This window comes from Tamandua tetradactyla, chromosome 20, assembly GCF_023851605.1.
Source record: "Tamandua tetradactyla isolate mTamTet1 chromosome 20, mTamTet1.pri, whole genome shotgun sequence".
NCBI classification, from domain to species: domain Eukaryota; kingdom Metazoa; phylum Chordata; class Mammalia; order Pilosa; family Myrmecophagidae; genus Tamandua; species Tamandua tetradactyla.
In genome coordinates, this window is record NC_135346.1 from 7,243,699 (window position 1) to 7,264,212 (window position 20,514).

The 20,514-nt window shown below is 39.2% G+C and overlaps 1 long non-coding RNA gene across 1 annotated transcript; it reads right to left on the reverse strand.

Moving 5' to 3' along the window:
- Positions 1-945: 945 nt before the first annotated feature.
- On the reverse strand, positions 946-16,257 carry LOC143664427 (uncharacterized). The gene is made up of 3 exons (XR_013166414.1): positions 16,196-16,257; positions 14,347-14,519; positions 946-1,067 (listed from the first exon to the last, which is right to left on the reverse strand). It is a non-coding gene; the product is annotated as an uncharacterized LOC143664427 (long non-coding RNA).
- Positions 16,258-20,514: the final 4,257 nt, after the last annotated feature.

Sequence of the window (20,514 nt, forward strand, 5' to 3'; positions counted from 1 at the left end):
TCTGAAGGACCAAATACTTTGGTTAGAAAAGGAAGCTGCTCAGAAAGAATAAGCTGCATGAAACCCACTTTATTTCCAGGCATTAAATGTTCCCCAGTTTATCAAAAACTAAGGAAGTTAGGAGCTTGAATAAAAAAGCGGAAAGACTTCAGAAGTGGCTAAGAGCAAATCAATGTAGTAAACAGGGAAAAGTATTTTGGCTTCACATCCTCAAATTTAGGAGTTCACAAAAATGAATCATTGTTCCTTGTAATGAGCCTTTTTAACAGGCAATCTAAAATGAATACTCAATAACTATCTCTACATGAGCAAAATTAAGTCAACATTTGGTCATTTAAGTTACTATTTTCTTTTTTATTTCAGGAACTCTTTTTTCTTTAACTCTAAATTATTTTCTGTTTCAAGTATTAAATTTAATCCAGGTTAGAAAACATTTTCTATGTAGAACTAGAGGGCAGTAACAATCTGTTCTCACTGGAGACTTACTGCCTACAAACTGTAAAATCATCCCAACTATCTAACTGCACCAACAGTGTAAAAACCATCAATGCCAAAATTCACTCTGTTTTGTAGCTTCTGCTTCCATTCCAACATTGTGCTTAGAAGTCTTCCCTCTAAGACAGCTTTATAGCAACTTCTTTGGAATGGAAATAGTATCACGTTCAACTCAAGTAATCAAATTTTTGAAATGGAAAGCGTCACCCAATCCAATCTTGTATAAAAAAAATATATAAATAATACAGGCATAAAAATATATGTACACTCAGTGGCAGAATTCTCACCTGCCATGCTGGAGACCTGGATTCGATTCCTGGAAACTGCCCATGCCAAATATATATATATATGCACACACACACTTATATATATATATGTAATATCATTCTTCTTGTATAAACTATTCAGAAATAGAGAAAAGTAATAGTGTAAGTTTTCCTTTACCTTTTTTCAAACCTACTTTCTGTCCAGAGTCGTGACTGCCTCAGTGTGGTTTCCTTCCAGAACTTTCTTTATACATTAGTTTTCTTTGTCTGATAATGGTAAAAAGAGCTGTAGGCTGCTCTCTGTGTCTAGAATATAAGAAAATAGAAGGGGATGGATGGAGTATTTAGATGGGTCAGTGAAAGAGTTGAAGACCCAGATGGAGTTTCTGAAGCCCAACACAGAATACAAAGCCTTAAAATTTTATTACACAGCCAAAGCAGTGTCCGTTTGATGCTGCAAATATTTTGTGCATTTATGATCACTTAGGTCCAAAGCACCATATGGATGAACAAACATGTCCAAGGTGGTTTTGGAATTTACTCACATGAAGACATTCCGTGTGGTCTTAAGGCATTGACCATTCACGCTTCCCAGGTGACAACAGAATTAAAATTTGTGAAACACTGCCCTCCAATGGATAAATAAGTGTCTTTTATATTCTACTAAAGAAAAAGAGTACTCAAAAGGTATTCTGAACACAGAAAACAAGCTGCTTTCCTCATGCTAGACCTAACGCCATGTGGTCTGTTAGCATATACAGTACAGTGAGATTTTTCTGGAGCTTCTATCATAACCTAAATTTTCAGATTCAAGATCTTGCGGGGTCACTTTCTGCCCAGCAAAAATATCTTGAATGTGAATCTTTAATGTGACTTCATGGGAATCATATTTAAAAGTTAGTAAAAATACCAGACAACCTATATAATTGTAGGCAGCCTTGCAGAGTTGGTGTCATTTCAAACACTATTGCCTATTCCTCAGTCTTGAGAGTCAAAATGGTCAGTAAACAAATAACTAACAAAACAATATTTCTAAAGAAATAATTTGATGCAATAGGTCCTCTCCTCAACTACATTTAGTAGCCTAATCAATTCCTCTACATCTCAATGCAATTCAGTTTTGCTCTTATTCCCTTTTCTCTCCATCATTCTAATGCACATTACTACTATTTGTCATTAGGGCCACTATACACAGTATCTTACGAACATCTATCAGTAGAAGAAAGAAGGAAAATTACAGTAGCACAGCATTGTGAATGCAAATATCAGCACTGAGATATTTCTCTGAATATCATAAAGAGGGGAAATGTTAGTTTGTATATATGGTAATAGAATAAAAATTTTTTAAAAATCCACGCACCACACTACACAATCAGTGAACCCTAAGTTGACCCATGGGCTTTAATTAATAGTACAGTTATAAAAACGTGTTCTCATCAATAGTTTCTCACCTCACCCTCCATCCCCAACCCTTAATATAAAAAGGAAAACATTTGTTCCTTGACAAATTAAATGAGAAAAGTTGAAGTCACTCTTGCCCAGTGCTGTTTTAGTTACTTCAACTCTCTTCTTTTGTTCTTTATCTTTACAAGCAGGACCAGGAGGGCTCCTCCCTCTTTTCCCCCAAAGTGGAGTTGAAAAACCTTTTAATCTGCTTGCTTTGGGCCACTCAGCTGTGATCACGAGCTTCTTGAGGGCAGGGATCTAGACAATCCGTCCATCTCCCCATCCTCTAGTGCGACACTGTGCATTACAGACCTCAGTGCTTGGTGAGCGGACCAACACCCACCTTGGTGTCCCTTTTAAGGATAAACTGATTCTAGGCTTGGAATAGGACCCAGTCTCAACTACTGTTTTGTGTGTTTTTGGTAAGGTCTAAACTCCAGAAAGAAAGAAACTTAACCCTGTAAATACATGTTCATGCATGTTCTCCCTTTCCTTCCTTTCTCTTTCCTTCCTGTCACTATTCCTTTCTCTTTACTTGGTTCCCTTTTCAGAGGCTGCCCTCGGCAAATACAAGGAATGCACACACACAACCTGGAACAAAATGCTTGTTTTCATCTGACTCAATAAAATTCATTTTTTCCTGCCCTGTTGGGGACCACATACCAAGATCCTTTAGTAATATCAAACAATAGCTGTGACCCTGAGCCACCTATTATGTGTCTTTCTTCTTGACCTTGATTAGCAGTTCAGATGTGAAATTGCTCACAGATGGCTTGGTGATGGTCTTTTGTTACTTACTTTGGGAAAGAAAATTTTGCATCTGCATGAATGTCTAATAAGAGAAACACTATCTATATACCAGGAAAAAGAAATGGAATAGGGCCTTGCCAATCTATGGGGGAAATTCTGATGGTAAACCTGGGTCAAGTTATATTATCAATGAGACCATAATATTTTGATATTTTCCAGCCTGTTTAGTACAACATTTAAGTCAAGGGTATGTATATTTACAAACTATAAAACAGGAGTTCAATGAGTTGAAATCAGCTTTGCAGATAAGTATCTGAAAAGAAAGGTACATGAAAACCTATCAGTCGGAAAATCTACTTAACATATATTAACTGTTCAGGCAATCAAATTCTGGAGACAAAATTATTAACTAGAGACATTATGTTCAGCCTAAGTCTTTAACATCTATATGTACCCAAATTAGGAAAGCTTTCCCCTTCCTTTGAAGTGTTCAGCAGTCTTCCTTATTCTCTTCATCAAATCCTACCCTTACAGAAGGATCTGAAACTCTTTTATATATATTCATTACGTGTGATATTAGCTTAGCATGTTATACTTTCTAAAGAGAATGGTAATTATTATTAAGAAGAATTAAATTCCTAACATAAGACAATATTCCAGAGTGAGATTTCAGGTATACATTGAGGAAGAGTATAGCATAAATAAGCCTTCTGAATCATTAAATATCTTCTGTGTCATTAAAATTACCTCTTTCACCTAAGGCAGGTTCTTCAACTGAAAGTTTGTGAACTATAAGATCATTGAGAAATCAAGTTAATGGGCTTCAACCAGAATCTTTTTTTAACAGAACAGAACAGAGTTGAAAAGTATGGGAAACATAAGAAAGTATCAAATTTTGTGTATATATGAACATAGAACTGAAATAAAAGCATAATTCAAAATTCTTATGTTCATTAAATACTGAGTATCTATATAAAGTATACATTTTACCAGGTGTCATGGTGGAAAAAAATTTGAAAGGCACTATCCTAGGCAGAATGTCCAGTTCTCTTTTAGAATACTGCAGTGGACATTTGTAAGAGTTACCCTAAGACTTGATTCAAGAACTGCCAAATGGGGCGGGCCACGGCGGCTCAGCAGGCAGGAATGCTTGCCTGCGATGCCAGAGGACCCAGGTTCGATTCCCGGTGCCTGCCCATGTTAAAAAAAAAAACTGTCAAATTTGTGTTATGGAGGTTCTACTCTATTGCCAATCTTACAAACAAAAAAATCTTCCATAGTCCTAAGATCATCATTAAAGAACTGTTTATTGGGTGCTCATTGAGTCCAGACAGTAGCGATCCAACTCACAGACAACAGGTCTCTGCCCCGGAGAAATGCACACTGTGTTAGGCAGACAGAGTGAAAGCCACAACGCAGTGTGATGATAAGGGGGACCAACGATCCTAGCGGGCTCTAGAAGCAGAGGAAGAGCTGCAAACACAAACCAGGAAGTCTTCCTAAAGGTGGCCACCCAACATCCAAGTCTTCCAGGTCAAACAAAGCTCATCAGTCAAGCCCAGGTTGGGTGACAGAACCCAATCTGGGTAGTTGAAGAGGAGGAATTTGATAGAACACTTTGCAAAGGTGTTCATGTAGTTAATAAAACGAGTACCAAAAAGTGAAGCAGTTCAGAGATTAACACCGGCAGAATCATTACCCTCCCTAGGGTTGGAGAGATGAAGTGACAAGGTGGTTCTACCTGGCAGGATGGGAGCCACTGGGACTACAGATGGGGAGACAGGCATGCAGAATTCTGCTCAGTGGGAACTGCAACCATAGAGGACATGCAGCACTGCCTGGGAGGCTGCCTGCAGCAGGCATTAGGAGAAAAACACCCTAGTTTCTCCTCTTCTCTGACATGCTAGCTTCCTATCCCTGTCCCCCACTGCCCAGGCAAGGGAGCCTGGGGAATAGGTTTTGCAGGGGTTGATTCCCTGTGATACACAACAGAGCAGTGAAAAGGCAGAAAATGAATGGGTGAGCAAAAAGGCAGAAGAACCAGCACTTTCTGCTAGAGTAAAAGACAAGTCTGGAGGAAATGCGATTACTCAGGCGGCTGGATTTCAGGTGGACACTGGAAGCTGATGAAAGAGGTGAGACTGGTAAGCTGTGTCTGGGTCGTGCGCTCATGCTAAGAGGTTTGCATTTTTTTCTCAAGTTGATGGGAGCTATTGAATGCTCCAATGAGAATACGTACACATTCGCATCTGTGAACAAGCTTTTGTTAAACTCAAACACGTACACGGTAAAGAATTAAACAAATACATTAAAAATTGAACAGGAAAGGGCTTATGCTGAAAGCGACATTCTATATACCCCATTTCTACTGCTCAAAGGAATCACTTTCTAAGCTCTTCTGTTTTCAGTTCTCCATGTCGTTTCACAAACAAGTTTAAACATGATGCTTATTCCATTATACTATTTCCTTGATTTTACAATAAAGCCTCATTTCTCTCTATTTTCCCAACTTTAAGTATGTATGTATGTATGTATGTACGTATTTTTGCTTTACCTTTTGGGGCTTTAAATGATCATTCTTTTTGTCCCAACAACTTTTGACAATCTCCTTTTTTTGTATGCTGGATGGCAGGGTCACATTTCATTATTTTTCCATGTGAGAGCATTCCATTATTGCAGCACCATTTGTTGAAATTTTTTTGCTTGTTTGTTTGTTTTTGGGGGGAAGTGCAGGGACTGGGAATCGAGCCCAGGTCTCCTGCATGGCAGGTGAGGGTTCTACCACTGAACTACCCGTGCACCCCAACAATATCTCTTGATGGCCCTCCCACGATGTAAACTGAGAGTGTAGATGCTGCTAATCCTGTGCTCATTATCTGCCTCCACCTCCTAACGTCTGTCAGTTTAAATCCACTTAAGAGTCTGGCAAGTAATTATATATTCCTAGTTTGACGTCTGGGACATATACAATATACACCTACATGTTACGATGGTAAGTTCATGCGTCAACTTGGCTAGGTTATAATGTCCAGTTATTCGGTCAAGCAAGCACTGGCCTGATCATACTCTGAGGTTATTTTGTGGATTTATATCATCAGTAAGGTATAAGGTGATTGTGTCTAGAGCTGATTACCTCTACAATCAGCTAAAGAGACAGCCTTCAACAGTGAGGGAAGATGCACGCAGTTACTTGAAGGTCTTAAAAGGAGAACTGATGATGTCAGCAGTCGGAAGGAAGAGTTTCCTACTGCATCCAGTGAGCTTCTCCTGGGGAGTTCACTGGAAACCTTCTTCGGAATTCTCAGCCTTTGGCTCTGGCTACCCTATGCAATTTGGATTTGCCTATCCCCACAGTCACATAAGCCAATTCCTATAATAAATCTCACAATATATATAATATATATTTTCTGTCTGTTCTGTTTCCCTAGAGAACCCTAACTACTACAATTTTGGTACCAACATATACCTAAGTATACGTTGTAAAATGATAAAATCAGGTTTTCCATCGAACCTTTTTGACATTAAAGCCCACTTTCTTCACCACTATTTTCCTTTCCATGAAGGACTACGAGCTACACCTTTTGATGTTGGAAGCATAGGTAACATGATTACAAACCACAACCTTACTAAAATAACATCTCTATTATTATTTTCTAGGTCCTTGTTTTAGTTTCCTGGTTCCTAAAACAAATACCCTACAGTGGGTGTGGCTTCAACAAGGGATATTTATTGGCTTGTGGTTTTGAGGCCAGGAGAAGTCCGAAAATCAAGGTGTCAGCAAGAGCATGGCTTCTCCCCAAAGACTGCGGCATTCCGGGGCTGGCTGCCCGCTAGCCTCGGGCCTTGGCTTTTCTCTCCCTTAGCGACACACGTGGCGGCATCTTCACCTTTCTCTCTAGAGTTCCCAGCTTTGGCTGCCTCCCCTGCTTCTGTCTCCGGGACCTTCCCTGTGAGGTCTCCAGGATTAGAGTTAAGACCTTTCCTGACCTGGCTGGGCCCACCTTAACTGAAGTAACCTCATCAAAAGATCCTCTTTAAAAATGGCTCAGGGCAGGCCATGGTGGCTCAGCAGGTAAGAGTGCTTGCCTGCCATCATGCCCGAGGACCCGGGTTCGATTCCCGGTGCCTGCCCACGTAAAAAAAAAAAAAAAAAAAAAAAAAAAAAGGCTCAGACCCACAGGAACTGATTAAGATTAACAACATGATTTTCTGGAATAATTGACTCCAATCCACCAAAGCGGTGATTTAGGTCCCCTCCCCCCCCCAAAAAAAATTATTTTAACAAACACTGACACTGAAATAATAGGAATTCTTTTCCTATTCTAAAGGATCAATTTAAGAGGAAAATTAGCTTAAATCTCAGTTCTCATCTAAATAATAAAATAACTTCAAACTATTATATTTGGGGAAATATATAAAGTATTCTTTGTAAAAGAGAAAGGAGAACTGTCAGTGTGGTTATACCTTTTTGCATGCAATTGATGAGGCCTAAATACGTCTGCATGCAAAATACATGCTCATATACAGAATAGCATTGCAGGATCATGAAGGGACCTCACTGTGTGAAATAATTCCATGATGAATACTTATTAAATCACAGAATTCTTTTATGGTGAAAATAATCATCTTCGGTTTATTTTTAGTCAATCCAAATTTTCACATAGTGAGTTTGCTTAACTCACGACACAGCTGTGTTTATGGAGAAAACTGAACTCTAGTAGATGGGTAACATTATCATCAGTCATTTTCTCTGGACTCTGAAGGATAGGCAAAGATGACAGCCATGACCCTTAATGCTTGCCAAGAGCTTGCCAGAGTGATCTTTTATAAACATACTATGGATATTTTTTCCTAAGAGACACACATTTTCAATTCCTTCAACAAACTTTCTGTGAAGGCTGAGCCAGGGAGAAAAGACAGATCAACTGAGCTGTCCACTGCCATCCATCCCTGACCTTCCTGCCTCCTTCACACATCCTCACCTATGAGCTTACGAGTCTCCTTATCATCTCTATTTGCTCCCCAACCTCCCCCCCAACAAGAATCAGAAGTGGTCACTTCCCACGGTTCCTGCAGTAGTGCCAGGATGGCTCCTGGGAGGACAAGTCTTAAAATAGTGGAGCTCCTCATGGTACAGGTCAGATATATTTAGCTTAATAAACACAGAAAATCCATGCAGTCCCTTGAAGGTAGACCATAAGTTTGGAGAACTTGAGATTTCTAATGGTGGCATAGAGAAAATACTCCTATAGGGAAAAGTTGGCAGCTATGTCTCATCTAAGAACTGAGTCTGAAGAAAGCAATCCAGAAAAGAAGCATAACAATCTTATCACTGTTATTTTCTGAAACAGACTAAAAATTGAAGAATCAAAGTAGCCATAAGTAGAGGAAGGCAAAATCATGTGCCATAACAAATGTTAGGCAGCCATTATAAACATTATGGAAAAATAAGGAAAATGGTTATGACAATCACATGTACACTGATTAAAGTAATTTAAGGAGATGAACATCTACAACCACTGCTAGAAAAGGACACACACATATGCACAAGGTTTGTTAGGAAGGAATGACTAAGTCATTTTTCTGTATTTTCCAAGTACTGTTAATGTAGTTATCATAGGGAAAAAGAGAACAAATAGTTTAAGTAGATACTTGTAATTGGTTAAAAAAGAAAGAAAGAATGAATTGAGAAGGAAAGAAATGATGACTCCTGAGAAGCAGAGCGATTCAGAATGAATGACTTCAGTTCCTAGACATTCTATCCCACGTTTACTGGTACAAATATACCTGGGTAAGTAAAGAGCTTCCCTTTAATGATTTCCTGCTAAACAACCTCAGAAAGCTTAGGGCAAACACTGGAAGGGTGTTCTTAGGCACCTAAGGATGATCAGTCAGGAGAGTGAATGATCCTGGAATGGCAGGAAGCAGTAGGGGAGGAGGGAGAGAGGCAGGAATTACTATTGCTAATACTTACTGGTTGCTAGGTCCCTTTACCACACACACAAAACAGCACCAGCTACAAGGGAGACGCACAATGCGTAACTCTTTTATGAGTTGTATAATTTCTACTTTTAATACCTATCCTGTGAAATGGGTATTTGTAAACTCCATAGTCTGTTCTACAGATAAGAACCAGATCTGCTTGAGGTCTGCCTTCCTCTTAAGCAGGTAAATAGGCACCAAGACTATCAGACTGGCTTTCAGTGAATGCTGTGGTCCCTATGTACAACAGTGGCTCTTCTCTGGGATAGAGTGAAAAGTATGGATCCAGGACTCCCTAGGAATATACATATTCTCATACAAGAAAAACACTGCATACCATTTCAGGAGGTGAGCCTTAGCCTCCAATCTAAGGTGACACCAATTGTATACCTGATACCTGGTCGGCAGGGGCTCCACTGATGCAGGTGGCAAATGCACTCACAATGTAGCACTCCCTTTCCTCCTAAGCCTATCTCTCTCCCCTTTGTCCTCCCCTTCTCTCCTAACCCTCAAAGATAAATCCTGAAAAGATCAGAAAACCCTGGTCAGAGAGTCGGTTGGGGAAAGAGAAATGCTAGGTAAAGAAGGAGGGCACTCTCCCTATTGCAGCCAGGGAGAAAATTTGATGATTAGTCAAATGCAGTGTTTTGATGACATTGTGTGGGTGTATATTCTCTAATACCTTAATTGAAGCCTCGTTGGGACTTACAATGAGCAAAGGAGTTTTCTCTTTGCTCAGAGAGAAAGATATTAACCAAGAAAATGCCATTCTACCAAATACATTCTAAAGAACAATGGAAGACAAAATAAAAATTTTATTTTGGTTAGAAAATAGAATTTTGATGTATAAATACTAACATCCATTATAGTGTACATATATACACTATAAATACTGTGAATATACATATATGGATATATGAATATATATGCATATGTGTGTTCATATATGTTTATATACTAGATTTAAGTATACATAAATATACACACATATATACTAGTATATAGATACATATGTAAGCATATGTATATAAATATACATAATTGAACTTACAGAATGCCTAGTTGACACTCATTTCCTAATATGCTTTTTATTTATCCCTCACAATAATTCTATGAGAGTAGCACTATTTTCTCTATTTACAAATCAGCAAGCTGGATCACAGAGAACAGAATTTATTTACCTAAGGTCCCCTATCTCATAAGTCATATTTTAAGCCTAAGAATTTAGAAGTCAGAGCTGATATCCTTAACCTCAACAATCTGACTATTTTAAATTAATCTTTTCATTTATGAGAAGTCTGCCTCCAATTTACACAGTCAATCAGTACCACTGCCTCTTTCCCTAAGACATATGCTACATGGAAGGCAGAGTGAACAGAATGGAAATATCCTCCAAATTCCCAGGCATTTTTGTATAGGCCCAGTCTCCCATGGACTCTTAAGCCCCACTATGTGCTCACAGAAAAACATATTAGGTCCAAATGCAATGATAGTCTTTTGGCCATTGTCTCTTTCTGGGACATACAATGAAAGCATTTTATGGCTGTCTTGAAAATACGGCATTGGGAGAAATTTAACAAGACAGATAATGTTCCACCTAGATATGTACAGTCAGTTTGACAAATGACCCCACTTGAGTACATATTGATAGAAATTATCCTCTTTGAATGTCATGAAGTGCACACATTTGAAAAGTTTAGGCCATTCTAAGACATTTGAATGTCTTATTAACTTTGAAGTAAATGGTTTCATAGATACAAATTCTATATTATGTGCTTGCCTACACCAAGTGTTTGCCAGCCAAACACTTCTCTTTAGAATATCAGTAGTCACCTCCTAAGCATCAGCCAAAATTCCCACCCAGTAGGTAAAGCCCCATGCAATGTTCTGCTGTGTTTTTTACGACTATACTTCTGGCTGGGCTGTGAGCTCCACGAGAGTGAGGAACTAGTCTTGTTCCCTTCGGCATCCTGAGGGTCCAAAGAGCGCCCGAAATAGGCGCTCAGCTCAGTAAACATTTTTGAGTGAATGAATAAAGGATCTAGGATGAAGCTCACTGTGCCTTTTGCTCTTATTCACTTCCAGACCATGACACAATATTTAGGAGCTCGGCTAATGTCATGCAAGAGGATGGCTTCTGGCTTCTCAATACATGTGGCCGTAGCATTCCCAGTTCAGCTGGGGAAATCCACGTGGAACTATAAGCCAAGCTTTCTGCTCACCATGGTGCCTATTTTCTTACCCAATGCCTGGCTCCTAAAGACAATCTTCCTGGGTTATGAAAGGAGGGGTTAAATGAGCATTTTTACCTCATGTGAGCTTCTTTTAGCAGCCAAACCACCAACTGAGATTCCAGATTACTGGTCCAATCTGTTCCATATGAATTATACTTTGGCTGTATTCTAATGTGCTCAAGCCAATCTTTCACTCATTTTATTCTCTAATCTAGTTTTCATGGCTGTACCTGGCTAATTCACCTTCTAATTTCCGTATCAGCAGCCAATTATGTGTAGTACCCATCTACAGTCAAAAGCTTTAAGTCAATTTATAGCATTAAAGGCAAGTGAAGCCAAATGAAACCATGATTGAGGCTTGTTGGTTAAATGTCAACATTTGAAGAGTTGTTAGAAAAACAACAGCATAGGACCCCCTTGACAGATGGATACAAGGCAATGACTAAAAACAGAGAAGAGAGTATGTTAATGTTTTTTACAAACAGCCAAACTGCCTAAGAAATGTTTCTAAATTGAATGCTTAAAATAGAAAACAATCCATCAACTCCAGCTAGGGATTGAAAACTTTGCCAATTCCTTGTCATTTTTACCAACTGGGAACTGGCAGATTTAATTAAGAAGACCATATAAACATTGTAGCTTCATGGGTATTAAGAATAGACTTGAAAGAAATTACCAAAAAAAGCTTTACTTCGAATTTAAATTAAATAGAACAATGGACAGACAACAGAGATGCTGTGTATGGCAGGGCACGTATTTGGATGTAGGTTTGCTGGGATGGGATGGGGGTGGGTGAAATGCAGGGATGATGAAAGAGAAGGATTTAGCTAGTGAGAAATGGGAGCTTTTAGTGCTATCAACAGGAGGCTGACAAAGTGACTAAATGAAACAGACAATATGCACTGCCATATTGGCTGCAACATGCATTCTAACGCATTCATTAGAACTTTGTAATTAATGTTCAATATTTATCTATGTTAGAACATATTTCCTAAAATAGACAATATGGAGCTTCCTCTCCAAATTCACCTACTGTGTCCAAAAGCCAGTTATAAAGCTGTTGCTAGTTACACAGTTCACCTTACTGGAAGTTAACCTTTCTTCATCTTAGTTACTATTTTAGGTGACATATCTCCCAGATTTCCCATTGTGAGCAGGATGTTCCTTTATCTCAAAAACAACTGACAGGTCTCCTTCCTCCCATCTGGGTTCACTGCATGCACAAAAATTTCTTTGTTAATTTCATTATTTTGAGAGTTTGCCCTCTAAATTACTGGTCAAACTGTGATCCTTAAGCCCTAAGACACCACAGAGATGCCCCGCCCTTCTGCACAGGGGATGCACGGGCCTATTTCGGGAATCTCTCCCTCCTGCTTTAAGGAGAGACTTGGGCTTTAAGTTTGTTATAAGTTTGTTATAAGTTGGTGAGCAATAAGAGCTCTTTTTTAAGGAGGTTTTTTTTTAAGAGGTCGGGGAGAAAAGAAAACTGATGCTCTAGGTTGTTTTCTTTCTCAGGTTCTAATTTCTGACCTGTAATTTTCTACTGTCTAGAAAGCTCTGTACTCTTATAAAGTTCTGCATGCACATTTTGCACGCAATTTTGTTTGCAGGGATGAAACCACAAATCTGCAATATAATTTGCGGAATACGTGTAGATTTTATATCTGCTTAATGATATTGAATTTCAACATACAACAAATAAGGAAATCTTTAATTCAATGTGTATCTTATGGGCTAGATGAAGGTACAAAGCATGCATTTCTACTTCATTATCTGTAAGTCTGGGGTTTATGAACCTGTGGATTTATTTAAAATCTCATTGATGTAGTCTTGTTTTAGTTCGAAAAGTCAATACATTTGCAAGTTTTTCTGTATTTACCCTCTGGTATCATAATACAGCAAATGCATGTTCTTTGACAATGCAGTGTGTTAGTAAAATAAAATAAAGCTCACATAGCATTTGATGTGAAATATGACCCTTATATAATTTTTTGCTTCTTCTAGAAGGTGTTAAAAACTATAAACTTGTGGTAGTCAGGCTGATGGCCCCCCCAAAACAAATCTGCATCCTAATTCACAGAATTTATGAATATGTTACATGGCAGATGGATTTAAGTCTCCTGAGATGGAAGATTATTTTGGATTATTTGGTGCGTCCAATTTAATTGGAAGAGTCTTTATTATTGGGAAATGAGAGGATTAGAGAGAGAGATTTGAAGAGACTATATTACTTTGAATATTGCTTTGAATATGGAAGCAGCTGGGCTTGTTATTTTATTGCAGCAGCAAGGAGGAACTAATATGGCACCTACAGAATTACAAAAACTGGACAGGATAGGATCAAGTGTTGGCAAAAATGTGGAGAGATGGAAAGCTTGTATGTTTTTTGTGAATGTATAATCTGGTACATCAATCCTGAAAAGTAGTCTGGACATGTTTATTAAGATTAAGTATGTGTTTGTTCTGTGACTCAGAGATTCTCCTCTTACATCTGGATCTCAGAGAAATTCTCATCTCCTGATAAGAGTTGGGCATAAGGATGCTTTTGTAGCATAGTTGGTGCTAGTGGGAAATTGAAGGAAACCTAGGTGTTTATCCCTAAGCACGGGATAAGTAAACTGCTGAAATATGAACCAGATTTATGTACATCTTTCAAATTACAAGTTAAATAAAAAATGCAAGAAACAGAAGAATTATTTCTCAGTACCATTTATGTAACACAAAGCCACAGTATTTATTCATTTATTAGGTTGGTGATTTGTATTAGTACAGACTGATGGATATTTATTTCATTCTATGGGTTATAATCCAATACTATTGTCACTTATTCTGTTCTTCAACTGTTTACAATTTGGCCATTGAGAGCTCTTTCAACTTGGCTCCTGTAGCACATTTTTAATTGAATTAAATTGCTTCTATTTTTACCATAAACCTTTGGTAAAAATATTCACTCACAATTTGGTCATATAACAACAACAAAAAAGAAACATACAAAAATAAAGAAGCAGCAGCAGCAAACAAATATTTTGCCTTAGCATGTTTTGTGAGAAGTAACGATAGCATGAATTAATAGACAAAAATTGAATGCTTAACCATAATAATATTATATTCCCCCTCTTCTATTATGTTTTGGTCTCTAATATCTGAGGAATCCTAACACACCAGAGGCTCACCTATGAGGCTGGATGCAACAGAAGCAATGTCACCATGGATGAGAGAAGAGGGCATGTACCTTGTGGCAGCTCTCGGGACTTGTCCACAACCTGCAGGCCAATCCCCAGGGACAACCGTGTGTATACGGGTGTACGCAGGTGTGTGCCACACATGTACACACAATGACATGGATCTGGTTGAAAGGAGGAATAAAATTAGCTGAATTGCACAGGAGGAAATGAAGCAACAGTCAGCAAGATACAGGTCATATTTTTATTTCCAAATGCTAGCAAAGGGTCTCACATGTTGAATCACTCAAATATAATAAAAGGGTGGTTCTGGAAGGTACCTCACTTATGCTCTAGACACTCTTTTCTCATCTCCCAGTTGGAGTTGTCCACTCTACATCTTGATGCACAGCCTTCCCTCAGCACTCTTTCTCTTGGTTTCCAGGGCAGGTTCCTGTATCCCTGGCCATTTATTCTAAGTTTATTTTGCTGGTTCTGCCCCATTATACCAATCTCTAATGTGTGCCTTTTCTGTTCCATGTCTACACTCCCTTCATTGGTGATTTCATCCTACCTCAAGTTTTCAAATTCCTATGCACTGACAATTCCCAAATTTATATCCCCAGCCTGGACCATTTCCCTGACCTCTGCACTTGTGGACCAAACTTTGTCCTAAATATCATCTTTTGAATAACTAAGAGGCAGATGGAAATTTGCAAGTCAAGGCCAAAATTACTCCATTCCCCTAACCAAATTGTTTTGTGCTTTTCTGGCAAGGTCTTTTCCATCTTAGGAGTTGGCAATATCACTTGCTCAAATCAACATCTTCTGAATCACATTGACTCTTTTCTTTTCCCAAACCCCAGAGACAATCCATTAGCAAGCCATGTAATCTACACATCCAAAATATACCCTGGATCTTTTCATCTCTCTGCACCTCCATCTCACCAGGACTATCATAATAGTTTTCTCCATTGGTCTGTCCGCAACTACCTTCACAACCACTGGAGCAGGTCCTCAGCGGGGCCATTATCTAAACCTATGTAGATCTCATATCACTCTTCTCCTTAAAATGCCCCAGTACCTCCCAGAGTCAATGCCCATTCTACAACAGCCACGGCCTCTACATTGTGTACACTTCTCTTCCCTTTACTTCTCTATCTAATTTCCTACTACCTTCCAGCCTCACTGACATTTTTGCTTCTTTTTGCTTTTTTGAACCCATTGGGCACATTCATGCTTCTAGGCATTTACTTTTGCTAATTCCTCTGCTCAGATGCTGTTCCTGGGAGGGTATTACCCCCTCCCCTCTTTCAGGTTTTTCTTCATGCACCCACTAATGTCTTCCACCATAATAGATGTGTAGCCACTTTCCACACAAGGACCTCACCCTCTCCTTTCCCTTTGTAATTTCCACAGACTTTAAAACCATTTAACATACTATATAGCTTACTCTTCTGTTTATTTCCTGCTTTTGGTTACTATTCTTTCTGCTGTACCTGGAACAATATCTGGCACATAGTAAGTATTCAGTAAGTTGTTGCTGACGCAATGAATGAACAAATGAATTTTGTTGGTACTTTAACAATCACAAATGGGGCAGACAACGTTCCAAATGAGGCAGTGTTTTGAGACAAGACCAAATTCATGTTGAAGTGTCGCTCTTTGGAAGGGTCTTTATGTCTCCTGCATTGGGGTTATAAGACCAGGGCAAGAGGCCCAGGTCCAATGCCCATGGCGGCCACGGAAGGGAGTCCGAAGAGGGAAGAAAGTGGCAGAATGAGGAGGCAAGAAAGCACCAGAACAAACTCTTGCCGGCACTTTCTGATCCCTACCCCTGACAATGTACTTCAGAGACTACCGTGTCTGACTGCAAGCTCCTTCTAAAGAACTTCATTTCAGCTTCGTCTCCAAGCATAATCTGAATAAAAGGAATGAGGCGGGTTATTCAGTTTCTAATTGGTACTTGCACAACTTTTTCCTAATTGCATTTTCCATAGACAATTTGTGCCAAAATGAACATTCTACTAATGATGCTGGCAAGACAGTTTGTCAAACACTGACACCTAGTGAATGTTACTATACAGACTTTGTTCTGGGCTCTGTTTCAGGTCCAAGAAATTCCACAGACATTCAATTTAGGAGGCAGTCAAATCTCATTCACCTACTTTTAGTATTAAACTTGGCAGAGCTTGACTCCAAAGCGGCACTCCCTCTCATTACCAGGCCCCTGCACAGGAGTGAATGCGTGCCTTTGGAATGCTGGCAAAAATTTTAATCTAAGAAAACAACGAGGAGGGAGGGACTCTTCATATATTAACCAGAGAGTCTCTCAAGTCTAATGCGAATTTTTAACGCTGTTTAACTGCCCTGCTGTGTTGTCAGCACTGTGCTTGCTCTGCCAGCGATACACAAGAGAGCTGGGCGTTCCGACCGCTGGGGTCTTGGGCAGAGATGTCGGTCTGGCTCTGGGATTAAAAGTGTCTTAAAATCCAAGAACTGGCACTTTGGAGGTAATCTAAGCCAACTGGTGCGATATAATTGAGGAATTTTTAGACCCACGGAGAGACAAGGACTTTTGTGAGGTGTGATGGAAAATAATTGGAACTTGGAAACATACAAAATGGGGAACAAATGTGAGCGCCACCAGGGAGTGTCATTCTAGTTATTTACTAAACTCTAAAATTTAGTTTATTATGCTATTAAAAGGAGGGAATCCCATGCCCATGGCTTTGAGGAGTATTAAATGATATGTTCATGGAAAGAAGCTAACACAATGCTGTGTCTTTCTGCACCCTCAGGATCAAGTATTATAGGGCAGGGCCAAGCTAAAAACCATCAAGTCTGAGGGCTCAGGGTTTGAGTCCACTCTGTCACTCTGCCTCAGTTGCAAGTATGTGTAGGAGACACAGTAAGCATAGAGCAGAATAAGTGTGACTCCTCCTCATCTCAAAGTTTGGCAACTTTAGACTCATAAACTCCACACTGACACTGCCCAGAGAATGGAAAACGATCTTGGGGTCCCAGCCTTTAGCCCTGATTTTTGTACAGGGCATGCTCGCTCACTTGCCTTTCTGAGGACTTGAGGAAGTTATCATTCAGGCTAAGAACTTGACTCTAGAACCAGTTTGCCTAGGTTCAAAACCCACTCTATCTCCCATCAGCTATATGCAATAATCCAAGTGATTATCCAAGTTCTTTCTGCCTCAGTTAACCCATCTATAAAATGGGGATAAAGACAACTCACAGGGTTGTTGTAATAACTAAACAAATTTATATATATATGCATATAAAATAATTAGATACTAATATTAATAATAATATGCTAGTATAAGGAAAATCAATGTGTAGATAACGTTTGGAATGCCCCCTAGAGAAGGCATGCTCAATAGAATAATACCCTTTTGGTTTTGTGGCTTTGTTCTGATTTGGCAAAATTTAGATTTATGTGACTGTCCAGTTATTTGCTAAGTCTAGCTGTTTGAAGTCCCATCTTATTCTTAGATAAAAAGTACCAACCCTTTTAAGAGAGGTTTTGGAACATTTGAGACAGACTCAGGCATGTCTCTTGCTTGTCTCTCTCCTCCTTTCCCCTCCCACCTCCTCCTTCTTCCTTCTCCTCCTCCTCCTCCTTTCCTTCTCTCTCTCTCCCCTCTCTCTCCTTCCACCTCTATTTCATGGAAAGCTACATCCTCACTTTCTTGAAACCCTATTTACCTTCACAGCCCCCTCCTTTGCCCTAGTTGCCTCTTATTTGATCATTAATTTCTCAGAATCTACAGCTAGTCTGTGTGTGTTCTGCCATTTTCTGTTGACACCGATTAGGAAAGTCTTGCCAAAGCAGTACCCCGCTTTCTTCACTTAAGCTTTGTCCCAGTGAAAGAAGGTCCACTGTGACTACTTATGTTTTTCTCATAGTTACCCAAATATCTAATCACAATACAGGAAATATGATACCTGTTCGAGTGTGGTGAAATCAGGAGGCAATAGAGATAAAGGAAGTTCAGTGATTGACCTGTGGGACTTTGCCAAGGTGTCACTCTTAAGCTCCTTTCATTACTTGATTCATACCTCATGGTGGAAAAATCTCCTTAGAACATTGCATACCTCATTATATTAAAACACTAGTGACGTTTTCAATTCTAAAGGACAAAATCCTCATTCTATTAACTGACTACTTGGGCTTTTCTAAGTGTTCTTTGATTGTTTCCTAAGTCTTAACCCTGGACCATTTTTCTTATCATCTTTTATTATTATTACTGGGAAACATTTCAGCCATGTCAAAGAGTCAAGAGGAACCCAGATGGCAGGGTAAGGCACTCCAGGGTGCTGCTCCCTCACAGAATCTTGGAGCAACTGACAAAACTGGCAGAGCCATCTTCCTCAAAATTCCAGAAAAGACTTCAAGGTTGCAGTAATCAGGCAAATGCCAAATCAAGAAAATGCAGCCTTAAAAAATAGTAGGTAAAACTCGTAGCACTGTTGCTGGCCCCTGCTGCACCCTTCCCAATTGCAGTGTGGAGCCTTTCTGCACTGCCATTGTGGGCCCCTGGCCCTATTTTGGAAGAGTAACCCCTATGCACAGAGGGGGTGCTTGTATGTCAGGACCAACCTAATGGGTGGCAGCCTGAAAGACTGTACCTGGAGACTCTTCTCTGGTCACCCTCCTAGAACTTGCCTTTGGACAGCTAAAGCAATGTAAGAAGCAATTAAGTCAAGGTGTCCTGGAGCAAAGGGTTATCGGTTTGAAGACATACAAAGAGTACAACGGATGTGGGGAGGGGACTCTATTTTGCAGGGAGGAGAGAGAGAGGCATTCAAACTCCTTTAAATTGGGGAATTCCTAAGGCCATGAGTAAGCACCATCTCAGGACAAGACACAGGCTCATAAAGACAGAGATGACTGCACTTCACTTTCATCTCAGGCTGATCTTGGCCAGAGAGCTAAGCTCTGAAGGGAGCACCAGTCGGCACAGCATAGGTTTGGAAAGTCTACAAAAGATGTCTTTCTGCATTTGTTTGTTTTTGTTAACTCCTGGCATTCAAGGAAATCTCTGACATCACTATCTAGATGCAAACTTAAGGAACAGACATATCAGGGACTAAATCCCAGAGTTAACACATTAAAATGCAAAATGTAGAGTGAGCAACAAAAGATTAGAAAACAAAGAAACAATAAATGAGGACCCATCCAGAAGAAGGTAAAAATCCAGAAACCATCGATGAAGACCAGGCTTTGGCCATCCAGAGAAATACTTCCAAAAAATTTATCTTCAGAACGTTCAAGGAGATACAGGAAAACACGGAGAAAGAACTAAAGGATATCAGGAAAATGACGAATGAGTAATATAAGAATCTAAATAAAGAGAAATTTTTAAAAAGAACCAAATAGAAATAGTAGAGATGAAGATTGCCATGAGTGAAATGAAGAGAGGTTCAACAGCAGAAGAAACCTGTGTCAGAAGAAAGAATCAGTGAGCTTGAAGACAAGATGACGGAAATAAAAAACTAAAGCTAAGGAGGCTTGTCACCACTAGGCGCATCCTGTACGCAGTGCTAATGGGATTCTTCAGACTACGGTGGCTGAGCATGGCATAGGGAAACAAGGACCTCTGCTGGGGGAACCATAGGGTTTTACTTATTCAGGCCAGTATTTTTTGGTATGCAACTCATTTTTACTTCTTACACTTTCTAAAAGTCAAATGTCAAAAGAAGATATTGATAAATCTATGGTTTGGACATACAATGTATAAAGATAAAATATGTAAAAGCACAACAAAAAAGTGGGGAGATGGAAGGACATAGGAATAGCATATGCATATGATATTGAAGTTAAGTTGGTATCAAATCAAACCTGATTATTATCAATACAGGATGTTAGATTTAAGCCCTGTGGCAACCACAAAGAAAATACCTGAAAAATACGCACTGAAAGATTGAGAACTTTCTCAAAATGGCACTCAACAAAAAAATCAAATAATTATGAAAGTAGGCATTAATGGAAGAACTGAAGGACAAAAAGTATGAGACTTACAAAGCCAAATAGCTAAATGGCAAAAGAAAATCCTGCATTAGTCATTAATTACTTTAAATGTAAATGGATTAAACTGTTCCAGAAAACCATACTTAAACTAGTAAAGGAAAGTATGATGAAAATGTGCCTTTAAATATATAAAATCC